General features: G+C 35.8%; 1 protein-coding gene across 34 annotated transcripts in view; it reads right to left on the reverse strand.

The window, feature by feature from the left end:
- The window catches only part of ZBTB20 (zinc finger and BTB domain containing 20), a 1019756-nt gene that overhangs the window by 979066 nt on the left and 26294 nt on the right, over nt 1-14396 (reverse strand). Inside the window, exon 2 of one of the 34 annotated variants that reach the window (XM_069069925.1) lies at nt 11560-11789. The exons of the other annotated variants lie outside the window; for them this stretch is intronic. The gene's annotated coding sequence lies outside the window, so the exon portion shown is untranslated. The remainder of the gene's footprint in view (nt 1-11559; nt 11790-14396) is intronic. 34 annotated transcript variants of the gene reach the window in all.

Consider the following 14396-nt stretch of genomic DNA (forward strand, 5'->3'; position numbering starts at 1 on the left):
CCTTGTGGAATTTAAGGAGAATATGGAACCACAATGTGCTATATTTAAGTGGTTTAAAAGAGAAAGAGAATCATGAGAGCAGAGTTTATATCCCACATAGGAAAAATAATGAACAGAAGAGAAAAAACTTTACAATGACAAGTGCTAAAAATGAGAATGACAAAGAAACATGTGAGAATAGCTAGGAATGGAAATACATAGATGTCAAAGACAACCTAGAAAAAAGAGAAGCAAAAAACAATAACATTAAAAGAAAAGATGTTCGCTATCAAAGAACAACATACTGAACTTGAAAACAGGATGCATAAAGACAACCTAAGCATCATAGGTCTCCCAAAAGAACACTATAGGACAAAAAAAACCTTAACACTGGAATGAATGAAATAATAGAATTGAATTGCCCAGAACTTCTAAACATAGAAAATGAAATTCCAATTAAAAAAATTCACAGGTGACCTCCAGGGGGAAAAAACCCAACAAACCAAGGTTACAAACTCTAAGACACATAGTGGTTAAATTTAACAATTCAATTCAGAAACAAGTTCTGTACAGTGACCAGGAGAAATACCTTTCGATATAAAGGAAAGGACATTCAAACAGGACAAGACTATTCTGTATCCGTTAGAATAAAGGAGGAAGGAATGAAATAATGTGATCCTAAAAGCAATAGAGCAATAGAATGCAGCTCAGAATGACCTCTCCTACAAATCTGAGCTTAATCATACAGGACAAAAGATGGATTTCAATAATAAAAAGAGTTAGAAACATTTTGGAAAGAAAAATAGAACTGATAGTTTTTATTTAATTCTTGAAAAAAAGGCAAGCAACAGAAATGCAAGAGTAAATAAATGTAGCAGGCAAAGACAGAAACAGCAAGAAACAATGAGACCAAGAAGAGATTTTTTTTCTAAATGTACACAAGGAGACAGGGAAGGTGGAAATCTAGTAGAGGCAACATTGAAGAAGTAGACTGGGATATTATAGACATTACTTAGTAACAACCTGCCTACACTTGAATACTTCTTTTGCAACATTTTTACAACATTGGAGGATATGTAAAAAAGGGCAGGAGAGAGAGAGAGATAGGGTAGAGAGATAGGAATGAGTGCTGTGCCAAAATAAAATCAAAGGCTTCCAATGAGAGAAAGTGAACTCTGGAGTCTCAAAAAGAGAAAAACCTACATAGGAGTGGGGAGGGAGAATAAAGAGAGGGAAAAGGAAGGAGACTGTACTTTGTAGGTGGGAGGGGCTTCCATATATATATAGAATTCCGTAGAATACTTCTATGGGTTAAAGGACATGAGGACATTACACTGTAAGAGACCTGGAGAATTTGTTTTTTGAAGTCTACTTATTGGGAGAGGGGGAATTGGGAGCAACTGGCACCTGCTGAAGTAGGAGAATATGGTCATAGGGAGTAGATTTCCAGGCAAACACAGGAAAAAACAAAGGTCAATAAAAGAGGGTAAATATCAGTAGCTGAGTGCATAGTTAGGGATGTGATGGGGTAGCAGGCTTACCATGGGATGGTGTCCTCTCAAACACTTGAAATACAGTTATCCCTTCCACATCAAGACTTTCCTTACTGTGGCTTTCATATATTGCTAGTCAGCATAAGTAATTAAATTGGAATGAGGGAGGAGGGAGTTTTGAGAAAGCTGCAAACACACAAAGGCCAGCAGATACCGAAAAAGTTTAGAACTTAAGAAATACATAAAATATATGTATAGTATTGTATAATATCAACATATTTTATCTTTTAATGCCATAGTAATTCAGATTTCTCTGGTATGAAGGGAGGGCCAAAAAATTTTACATGAATTTTCCAGATTACAGGAATGCCAAATTCCTAGCTCCTAAGATGTAGAAGGGATACATGTAATTCGTATGGTTCTGGAAATGAGACACAATAGAAAAAGGGACTCCACGGGCAAGCCCTCCAAGGCAGTGGTAGGAAGTGTCTAGAGGGGCAGAGCTAAGATGGATACCTTGAAAGTTTTGATTACATGAAGAATACAGAGAAAAGAGAGAGATCAAATAATTTTACAGGTCATGAATCAGAAAATTAGGATCTAGACTCTAGACCCTAACAAATTCTTTTATTAAGGGGATATGTTCTATGAAGTTTGGATTCAGTCAAAGGGTTGCACTTGAGGACCGAGAGGGCCAAATATAGCCTCAAGGTCACAGGTTCCCTATGCCTGGAAACAGAAAAAAAAAAAAAAGATGAATAATGAAGAGAGAGAAATATTTTTTGAAAAGGGATACAAAAATGAAATTTGAAAATTTAAAAAAAAACAAGGAATAGGACTAGTTAAAGGGGAAGAGAGGAAGGAAGAATATCAAATGAGAAGAGGAGATTAAGGGGTTAAGGGAAAAGGGCCAATGGGAACAGTCACATTTAAAAAAAGAGAGTCAGGAGGACCTGAGTTCAAATCTGACCTCAGACACTTAACACAAAAGCTAGCCATGTGACTTTGGGCAAGTCACTTAACCCCAATTGCCAAAAAAAAAAAAAAGGCAAAAAAAAAAAAAGATTCAAGTAAAGCAACTGAAGGAACATAATACTATGTTTATAGAAGAAGGAACTTGAAACTGAAAAGTTTCTGCACAATCAACATTAATACATCTAGGAAAAGAAGGTAAGAGGTCAAATGGGGGAAAATGTTAGTATCAAATTTCTCTTATAAGGGTTTGGTATTCAAGATATATAAACAATAAATATACATAACATGAACAGCTATTCCCCAACAGATAAACGGTCAAAGGATATGAGGTTTTTTTTTAATTTCCTTATTAGTCATATAGTAAAAGAAAACAACAACAACAACCCTCAAGAAAATAAAGTTTAAAAGTATGTTTCAATCTACCTTCAGAAATCATCAGTTCCTTGTCTGGAGGTGGATGGTCTTTTTCATTATAAGTCCTTTAGAATTGTCCTGGATCATTATAATGCTGAGAATAGCTAAGTCATTCACAGCTGATCATCTTCCAATATTGCTGTTGCTTTGTAGACTGCACATTTCACTTTGCATCAGCTCATGTAACTCTTTCCAGGTTTTTCTGAGAGCATTTGGCTCATCATTTCTTATTGCACAATAGTGCTATAGCTTAAAGCACATCACAACCACATAGCACAATTTGTTCAGCCATTCCCCAAGTGATGGGCTTGCCCTCAATTTCCAATTCTTTGCCACCAGAAAAGAGCTCCTATAAATATTTTTTGTACATGTAAGTCCTCTTCCTTTTTGTTTTTTCTTAATCTTTTTTTTGGATATAGAGCCAGTAATGGCATTGCTAGGTCAAAGGGTAAGCATGGTTTATTTTTTGGGTATAGTTTCAAGCTGCTCTAAAGAATAGCCGAATCAGTTCACAACTCCACCCACAGTGTACCAATGTCCCATCTTCCTCATATCCCCTCCAACATTTGCCAGCCTCCCTTTCTGTCCTACTAGATAATCCAATGAGGTAGTACCTCAGAACTGTTTCAAGTTGCATCTCTCTAATCAATAGTGATCTAGAGAATTTTCCTCATATAGCTATAGCTTTGATTACTTCATCCAAAAGCTGTTCATATCTTTTGATCATTTACCAATTGGAAAATGACTCGTTTTTATAAATCTGACTCGGTTCTCTATATATTTGAGAAATGAGACCTTTATCAGAGAAAATTGCTCCTAAATTCTTTTCAGTTATGACTAATAAATGTATTTCCCTCCATTCTATTCCCCACACCCCATTTATTCTATTCTCTCTCACCCTTTCACCCGGTCCCTCCTCAAAAGTGTTTGCTTCTAAATACTGCCTCTCTCAAACTGTCCCCCTTCTATTACCCCCCTATCCTCTTCCCCTCCTACTTTCCTGTATTGTAAGATGGATTTCTATATCCAATCAAGTGTCTGTTATTTCCTCTTCTGAGTCAATTCTTATGAGAGTAAGTTTCGCTCACTCCCCCCTGCTTTATCTTCCCCTCCACTTTCTTAGCTCTTTTATGAAATAATGCACCTCATTTTACCCCTCCCTTTTCCCTTTCTCCCAGAGCATTCCTTTTTCTCACCCCTTGATTTTATTTGTTTAAATATCATCCCTTCATATTCAACTCAAACCTGGGCTCTGTCACATACTCCTTCTAACCTTTCTAATAAGAAAGTTTTTATAAGCTACAAGTATCATCTTCCCATATAGGAATGTAAACAGTTTAACTTTTATTAAGGCCTCACGATTTCATCTTTCTATTTGTCTTTTTATGCTTCCATAAGTCTTGTATTTGAAAGTCAAATTTTCTATTCAGCTGCAGTCTTTTCATCAAGAATGTTTGAAAATCCTCTTATTTCACTGAATGTCCAATTTTTCCCTCTTGAGGAATTATACTGTTTTGCTGAGTAGGTGATTCTTGACTATAATCCTAGCTTTTTTGCTCTCCAGAATACTATATTCCAAGCCCTCCGTTTCTTTAATATGAAGGCTAAATCCTGTGTTATCCTGATGTGTGGCTTCACAATACTTTGTTTTTTTGGCTACTTACAATATTCTCTCCTTGACCTGGTAGCTCTGTAATTTGGCTACAATGTTCCTGCGAGTTTTCATTTTGGGATCTCTTTGGGATTCATTTGGGATCTCTTTCAGGAAGTGATCAGTGGGTTCTTTCAATTTCTATTTTACCCTCTGGTTCTAGAATATCAGAACTATTTTGTTTGAAAATTTCTTAAAAGATAAATGTCTAGGCTTTCTTATTTTTTTGACTTTGGCTTTCAAGGAGTCCAATAATTTTTACATTATTTCTCCTAGATCTATTTTCCAAGTCAGTTGTTTTTCCAACAAGATGTTTCACATAGTCTTCAATTTTTTCATTCTTTTAATTTTTTTATTGTTTCTTGATTTTTCATAAAATCATTAGCTTCAATTTACTCAATTCTAATTTTTAAGGAATTATTCTTTTCAGTCAGTTTTTGTATCTCCTTTTACATTTGGCCAATTCTATTTTTTAAGGATATTTTTTCTTCAGTGAATTTTTGTACCTCTTTTTCTATTTGGCAAATTCTGCTTTTCAAGGCATTCTTCTCCTCCATTAGCTTTTTATACCTTTTTTACCATTTGGCCTATCCTATTTTTTAAGAATTGTTTTTCTTTTTTTTTTTTTTCAGAAGAAATTCTTATTTCTTCTGAATTTTTTTGTCTCTTTTACCAAGCTGTTGACTCTTTTTTCATGATTTTCTTGCATCACTCTCATTGCTCTTCCCAATTTTTCTTCTATGTTTCTTACTTGATTTTCAAAATCCTTGTTGAGCTCTTTCATGGTCTGAGAACAATTCACATTTTTCTTGAAGGCTTTGGATGTTAGCTCTTTGGCTTTGTTATCTTCTTCTGGGTGTGTATTTTGATCTTCCTTATCCCTACAGTAACTTCCTATGGCTAGAATTTCGTTCTGTTTGCTCATTTTTTCCATCTACTTCTTGACTTTTAACTCTTTTAACCCTTGTTAAAGTGGGGATCTGCTTCCAGGGTGGATGGAAAATTGTCCCAAACTTTAAGCATTTTGTGCAGCTATTTTCAGAAATACTTCTAGGGACCTGTAAGTTTTTAGTTCTGCCAAGGTGCTATGATCTAAAGAGAGGTACATTTACTACTCTCCTAGTTTGTGCTCTGGTCTTTGAGCAACCACAAGCACTCTTTTCTACCCTGGAACTGTTAAGAGGGTCTCTGCTCCACTGCAGCCACAAGCTCTGGGGTAGCAGTGCTCCTCCTCGCCCTGCGATTACCACCCAGATCTGAGCATGGGCAAAGCAACAGATCCCAGTGCCAGCAAAGAGATCCCTGTAATCTTCTTCTGATCAGTTGTTCAACCCTCTGACCATCTGTGGGCTATGAAGTCTGGAAGCAGTCATTGTCACTATTGATTCATTGGCTCCCAAGGCCTGCTCCTGATTTGCTGGAGTCTGGTTTGTGCTGGTACCACCTGAGCTATACTCTCACCCTGGTGTGATAGACCTTTCCTGTCAACCTTCTCGGTTATCTTTGGCTGGAAAATTATTTCATCCCTGTCCTTTTGTGGGTTCTGCCATTCTAGGAATTGTTTTATGGAATTATTTGAAAGTGTTTGGAGGGGTTCTAGGAGAACTCAGGCAAGCTGCTGCCTTTTCTCTGCCATCTTGACTCCTCTCATGAACAGTGCTTAAAAAGAAGAACTGCAAAATAGTCACGACTACATGAAAAAAATAATCCAAATCACTAATCATGAGAGAAATCCAAATCAAAACAATCCTGTGAGGGGAAACGACATCCTGCAAACTGGTAAAAATGACCAAAAAAATGGCAACAGTGGATGTTGGTAGGGTTGTGGCTAGATAATCACACTAACAAGTTGCTGGAGCTATGAAATTGTACAATCATTTTGGAAAACAATTTGGAATTATGCAAATAAAGTGACTAAAACATCCATACCCTTTGAAGCAGAAACTCCATTCCTGGACATACTCCCCAAGAAAACCAATGATAAGAAAAAAATCCCCTTATTGTCTAAAATATCTATAGCAGCACTTTTTATGAGAGCTAAACACTAGAAATAAAGCAGATACCCATAAATTGGGGAATGGTTAAACAAACTGTGATATATGAATGTAATGGAATATTACCATACTGTAAGAAATGATGTGTGTGATGAATATAGAGAAACACAGAAAGATCTATATGAAGAAATGCAGAACAAAATAAAAAGAGCCAAGAAAATTTAAAATGTAAATGGAAAGAACATACTGGAAAATAAAAATTAAATATAACAAATTATAAAGATCAAGTGGGACTCAAATAAAGACATATGAAAAGACATCCACAACCTACCCCTTCATGAACATGGCAAATCTATACTGCATGTTTGTGAAAATTTTCAATATAACAATGACTTATGCTGACTTTTTTTCCTCTCCAAAAAATACTATTTGTCACATGAGATGGCATTCTGGGTGGGAAAGGGGAAGAGATACATGGGATATTATAGTGATATAAAAAACACAAAATATCAACACAAAAAATAAAAAAAAAAAAAAGAAAACACCACCAACAAAATAATCAATACCAAATATCATGACATAATGACTAAGCCTGTCTCCAAATAAGAGCTATGAGAAGACACATCCACAGACTCTTTGCAGAAGTGGGGAACTGTAGTTATGAAAAACTGCATATATTATCAGATTTTTTTACATGACAGTTTTGCTGAACTGGTTTGTTTTCTCTTTCTTATTCTTTGTCTCAATGGCCCTCTGGAATGGAAAAGCATGAGGGGATGCACAGAGGAAAATGTGTGATATAAAAACAACATATATCAATAAAAATGTAAAGAAGAATACAACTTTTAAAAATAGGCTTTTATTTCATTTTTCCTTCATAATTCGTTTGCATAATTAGTCACAGCCTGTTTGTACTCACCATGCATCTCAGGTTATCATATGGCCCGAATCAAAGAATACTATGTTCTACAAGTAGTTGAATTTGAGTACTCCTAGACAGATTTCACTCAAAAAGAGAATTCTTTCTCCTCTTCTATCCTCAAAATCCCACTCTTTATGCCAGGGGGTCTGCAGGCATAAAAGGTCTGTAATATCACATGTGAGTCTCCTTCCACCTCTGCTACTACAAATAGCGCTGCTCCTTCTCCCCTATCTCCTCTATCATCCTTTTTTTCTGTCCATCAAGATGAAGAGAACACTAGGAATGAAAGTCAAGAAACTTGTTTCTACTTCAAACTATAACACTAAGTAGTGTCAGGACCTTCAGTAAAATCATAACAATCTATATGAGGTTCAGTTTTCCCATCTGTAAGACCGGAATTATATTGTCAATCCTACCTGTCTCACCAGGTTATTACAGAGACCAAATTAAATACTGTAAGTGCAAGTGCTTTGGAAAAAATATGAAATTATCCACTTTATAAGAAATTTTTATTATTATAGTTAAAATGTATGCTTTCTATACATCATAATTCCAATAAAGAATAGGTTCTCTTTTCCAATTAAGATCCCAAAGAACAACAAGTAGTAATCTGGGCACATAATTCACTTTATAATGGCAACTCAATGGAAAGAGGATATTCCAGACTTTCCTGTTTCTTTCCAGGCTATACTTTCAAAATTTTTAGTGGTACACCTGGATGGAGGGAAAAATTCCCATGTCCAGTGGAAAAAAATTTGGCTGAAGGGGGCTACTAGTAGAGAGGGCAGGACTGTATGGATGGCACCAAGTGTGCACTGAAAATGTCTAATAACTAGCTCTCTGGAAAAAAAATGTACATGAGACATACTCTTAAGTTTAATCTGCATTAACATTTTTTCTATCATGTTCAAAAAATCTAGACAATCAACAAAACAATAAATCAGGCCCTGATGTGTACTGTTGATTGATTTGTGAGGTATAAATGTTCATACTGAAAATTTAACAATTAGCTCTCACAAGACAATATGACATTACTCTAGCATACCCCTGTTTGGAATACACCTTATTATAAGAAGACCTTTAAGAGATCGTTTCTCAGGCGGCTATGTGGTGCAGTGAATAGAGCACTGGCCCTGGAGTCAGGAAGACCTGAGGCCTCAAACACTTCACACACACACACACACACATACACACACACACACACACACACACACACACACACACTAGCCGTGTGACCTTGGGCAAGTCACTTAACCCCAAATGCCCTCCAAAAAAGGCAAAAAAAAAAAAGAGGTCGTTTCTCTCTACCGAATCAAATACTTTTTTGATGGCTGACAAAAAAAATCATTCTGAGATCTTATATTCTCTACACCTTTTAGTCAATTATGATGATAAAGCTCTAGTGTATTGTGAGATATCACTTTAAAAATCCTGTCTGATCCCTACTAATATCTTCATCGAGTATATCCTCAATGCATGTGCAGATTATTATATAGATGTGAAATCAGGCATATATCATTAATTGTTTGACATTCCTTAGGACTCAAGGGTAGGGAACCTGGGGCCTCGAGGCCACATGTGGTCCTCTAGGTCCTCAAGTACAGTCCTTTGACTGAACCCAAACCTTACAGAACAAATCCCCTTAATAAATGGATTCCCCACTCCTGCTCTTAGGTCTTTTTTCTCTTTTCTTGAATATATACAAGCCATGACTTTTTCCCATTTCTTTAGTATCTTTCCCTTCTTTAGATACTGTATAAATCAATTACACAAATTCCTGAATGTTCTTGTTTGAATTTATTTGTTCTTCCTGTCTTTATTCTCTTTATTATCATTTCTACCTCCTCTATTAAATATATCCCAGACTAAAATTTTAGAGCATAGGTGTGATGGTTCTACCATTCACACATGGTGAAAAGCTTATTGCAAAGACCTTTGCAGATCCTTTCTTTATTTCCTGTGTTGTATTCCTCTTTTCAAACTTAAATGCCCTAGAGATAACTTTGTTTGGTTAGGCCTTTTACTAAATTTTTTTCTTAACTGGATCATAGAATCCTAATTTCAAAAGCCACTTAATCCATCCCCTTTGTTTTACAGATGAGGAAACTGAAGCCATGGAGTCCAGTTGACTTACCCAAGGTGACAAAAGTAGTAAGCATCAGAGGCAGGATTTGAATGTAGGTCTTACAAATCTAGGACCAATTCTCTTTTTATTGTATCATGTTAGTTTTATACTCCAGTGTTGCCTTTGGCTGGCGCATCTCTCCAATTTGCAAGTTAGGTCAAGTGTTTGCTGACTAAGGTTTTTTGTTTTTTTAATACTCTTTTGGTCTCTTTGTTGTTGTTATAGAAATTGATTTATACTATTTAAATTCTACATTAAACTATTAAATTCTATTTATATATAATTTATTCCTTCCACATGACATTTTAATGAATTTAAATAGGTCAACATTAATCTACTTTAATTTTATGCTGTCTTTTTTTCTGATTTTTATTCTTCTACTTTGTACTATTTTATTCTTTCCTCTAATAAGTTATTGTTCTAACTAAACACAAACAACTAATTCAAGAACAACTCCAACATCAATAATGTGTCATTTGCTGAGTATTAAAATATAGCCAATTTCATTTTTGTAAATGCTCTTCCTATCTGAGGCCTTCTGATTCTTTTCTTGAAGAAAGAATGTATGATAAATAGCATAAGCCTTCTGTGTAGTCTAAAGGGCTTTGACTACTCTCATTCCTTATTCTTTTCACCGCCCTCACCTATTTCAACCTTTGTTTTTAAAAATCACCAAGTATCAAAGACATAACACTCATAAGGATACATAAAATGTGTCCCAAAATAACTTCCATATTGCATCATCGTGAATTCAATTAAGCAAAAATGTATTAAATAATCACTATAAGAAAGTCTCTAGTCAAGGTTTTGGGAATTAAAACTGAAAATTAACAGAGCCCTTGCCCTAAATGAGCTTTCAGCGTAATAAAAGTACACAAAGAAATGGGAAGCCAGGAAGAATGCTTGAAGTACAAAGAAGGGATCCAAACAAAATATTCTAAGAAATTTAAGGAGGAAGAACATGTTTAAATCTGTTTGAATTTAGGGGACAGGGTCAGGTAAGGCCTCATGGAAGAAATTAGTGGAATATAAGGATAACTGGACTGTATTCCCTCCACTTGTTGAAATACTTTACTTCCTTCTAATGCTTATCCTCTACAAACACACAAAGAAGGAAGAGGGCAAGGTAAAGGTCAGGAAACATCTAACAATACAGGTTGGCTGGAATAAAGAATACATGAAGGTAATAAAGCTGAATTCGAGTCAAATTATGGAAGGCCTTCAATGTTCGGTTAAAGTGTTTTACTTTATCTTCAAGGAAATGGGGAGGCAACTTCAAAACTGCTTTTGGTGTTTATTTAAATGATTTCACCTGTTCGGGGGGATGGGTTTGTGGGAGTGAGGTTTGATAGTGACTGAAAGGAATGAAAAGTAAGGCTTTTCATGGGAAACAGGCCCAAGTTCCCCTTCACAGGAAATCACATGATTTAAAAGGACTCAAAACTCAGAGCAGTAGGGAGTCACCCCTCTCCTCAGTGACACCTTAGCATAAGATATGCCAAATAAGGACAGAAGTGCTTTCTCAAATGTACATTGGGTGGTCTACTGTTTCCTTATTCTGGTACTTGAGGTAGACTGCCACAGTTAGATAGTGCACCTGACTTCTAGCCAATAAAAGAAAAGGGTCAGAATGGGGGTGGGGAAGAATTCCCTGTGTTAGGGCTTTATAACCGCCATTTCCTTTTGTAAATTGCTTCTCCTCCCTGACCATTTGTCAGGAGGGTCGCCATTTCTTGAGATGGTAATAAACTATTCTTTTCTGCTCCCTACCTTGAGAAGCCTCTGAGTATTACTTGGGTAAGGATCTCTGTTGCACATAGTTTTGGGGTGCACACACCAGGAAGTGTACAACCCTGAGATGGTACTGAGCCTAGTATCAACATGCTAGCCAACTGAAAGAATTAAAACTCATTGGATATTTCACAAGTCAACATTCTCCAGGATGTTCCAAATTATCTATGTTAAAATGATTTGATTTTAACAAAGGTAGGGTTCCTAGTACTCACCAAACTCAATGGTTTCAGAATTCAACTTACTGAACCTAGGATGGACATAGCCAAGAGCTTCAGAGACACTTGTGACCAACAAGCTCATTTGGGTTGTATTCTGTAGGAGCTGACTGACATAGCTTCAGAGAGTCTTTGATTCAACAGAATCTTCAGTGCACCTACACATTCAAAGATGAAATCTCGAGATTATGGAAGCCTCAAGCCTGACGTGAAGAACTTTGAAGACCCTGTCAATAGAATAGACAACTCAACATTCAAACCCAGAGGTTTCAGGCAAATTTTCCAGAAAGTTGTTCCCTATCCTTTTAAATTACAAAATAAATTCATTTCTAATTGAAAAAACAAAAATGCAGGGCATCACTCCTGGGGTTCATATTTCCCATATGCCTGGAAGGGTAGGGATCCTAGAAGTCATCTAGTCCAACAACCTCATCTCACAGATGAGAGAACTGAGCCCCACAGAGGGGAAGTGACTTGCTCATATTATAATTGGCAGGACCAAAACTGGAATCTAGGTACTCAATCCAAAGTCAGTGGTCTTTCCACTGTGGCAATAAACACTGCCAGAACAAAATAATCAGACTGCAACCATCTCAAGAGTAGTGGAGGCACTCCCTGGAGCAAGTCAAGAGACTAGGAGTATCAAAGTCTACCTCACCTAGAGGAAGGGTAGGAACACAGGGAATAGTCTATTGGGGTTCAGTGAGGAATTCATGTCCTAGGATATACACTATCTTCTCTTATTATCTGTACCTTCAATAATGAAGTTGCTAATAATGCCATGTTATTGGAATATATGTTTTTCTTACATTAATAGATACTACCATAATTCTCTACTGAATCACTAGGCTGATAATGGAAAAAGTCCTGTGATTGTGAATAATGTGACAGTCTAAATTATTTCCAGAGTCATTTCTAGCTGTTTGATTAAATGCAACTCTGGTGTACAAATATTGAAATTCCCTCATTTTCTAGATGACTAAGTGATTGGGGCTATATGATCAACCTTAATGAAGGGGTAACACACACATACACATACACACACATATATACACACGCAAGATAAGGAGATATAGGTTGTAGATGGGAGAAAGATTGGTTAATGAGTAACTGTTTATTGAGGAATATGCTTTGTCTTTGATAATCTAACTTTCCATTATCTCCCATTTATAAGAACAAGTAAAATGGAAAAAGTAAATTTTATAAAAAAGAAAATTAAATTGTATTTGTAACAAATCTATGGGTTACCAAAGCATTAATCTATTTTAATGCTATATTATTTTTCTGTTAAAATAAATTATCCAAATTTCAGTAAAATCTACTAATAAATGCTTAGAATGTCATAATACAATCATTACAGTTCATTTCTGTAAATTATTAGTGACATACTAACTTCTAAGTTCTTATATAACAGGGACAATAACCACCAAGTTATAATATTAATTTAGTCAATATCTGAAGTAAATTAAAAAAACATATGTCAATATTTGACAAGGAAGGGACAGAATTCTTTAAAATGTCTTTTTAAAAAATGACTTTTAGGGGCAGCTAGGTGGTGCAGTGAATAGAGCACTGGCCCTGGAGTCAGGAGGACCAGAGTCCAAATTTGACCGCAGACACTTAACACAAAGCTAGCCATGTGACCTTGGGTAAGTCATTTAACCCCAACTGCCCTACCTTCCCCCCTCCAAAAAGCAAAAATAAATAAATAAAAAGACTTAGAAATCATGGTGATTTTAAATATTGCAGTTGTCCAATATGGTCAATTAGTAATTTATACATTCAATATGATGCCTCTATAGCAAAAAGAAATGTATTATTAAAGAATAGAAATTGTTCCTACCTCAGAATTAAAATACAAATAAGATAAACATGCAATCTACAAAAGTATATCATAAGAGTTACAAAATAGGTATAATTGAGAACAAACTGTCAGCTGGAGACTATGTTGCTCTCGTGGAGGATAAATAGAGTTAATCTGGAATATAAAAGTATAATTTTTAAAGAAGAGTTCCAATTTTGAAACAGGCTTTATATTCTACTCACTCAATCTCTACCCTACCCCTACTTTCTCTCCATTCCCCTTATTCTAACATAAATATTCCTCTAAACCTTTATTGGGTTAGGAAAAAAAAAAGCCAAGAGAGTTTGAGTAAGAGCATTGATAGACTTGAATACATTATACACAAAGGCACAAAACTGTGAGATCTTTGAGAGCAAAAACTGGCTTGTTTTGCCTTTCTTTGTATTGATAGTACTTAGCATAGTGCCTGACACACAGTAGGTGCCTAATAAATACTCACTGTAGGATTCATCCAGCCTTCCATCCCAATTCTGAACTGAGAAATAATTGCATCAGCACACAGCCTCTTATAAGAGAATGACCAGGGAAGAAGATAGGGAGATATAACAGTGCTTTAAGCACTTGCAGTCCTGGATACTTTCTTCCTATTAGGAGAGCTGCTAACTACAGTCCTCTAACATCTGACCTAAGGCTAAACAACCTTTAGAAGTAAAAAGTTAGTCACGAAGTAAAATAAGTAGGGTCAACAACATCAAATAGACACAAATAGCATATCAAGGGATAAAAAGTAATACCCCTTATTAACAATAACAAAAATAATTGACATTTATATATGACTTTAAGACATATAAAATTCTTTACAGAAATCAAATCAGTTCATCATCACAACAATATGAAGGAGTTTTTAGAGATAGCATATTCTCCTTTTGCAGTTGAGAAAGCTGAATCTTAGGAAGGTCACACAACTTGTCCATGGTCATAGAACCAGAGGCAGGATCCAAAATTGGATCTCATCTAACTCTAAGCCCAT

The sequence above is a fragment of the Petaurus breviceps genome, unplaced genomic scaffold (assembly GCF_028583685.1).
Source record: "Petaurus breviceps papuanus isolate PSGF00001 unplaced genomic scaffold, PetGlider_PUasm1.0 90792, whole genome shotgun sequence".
In the NCBI taxonomy this organism is placed as follows: Eukaryota; Metazoa; Chordata; class Mammalia; order Diprotodontia; family Petauridae; genus Petaurus; species Petaurus breviceps.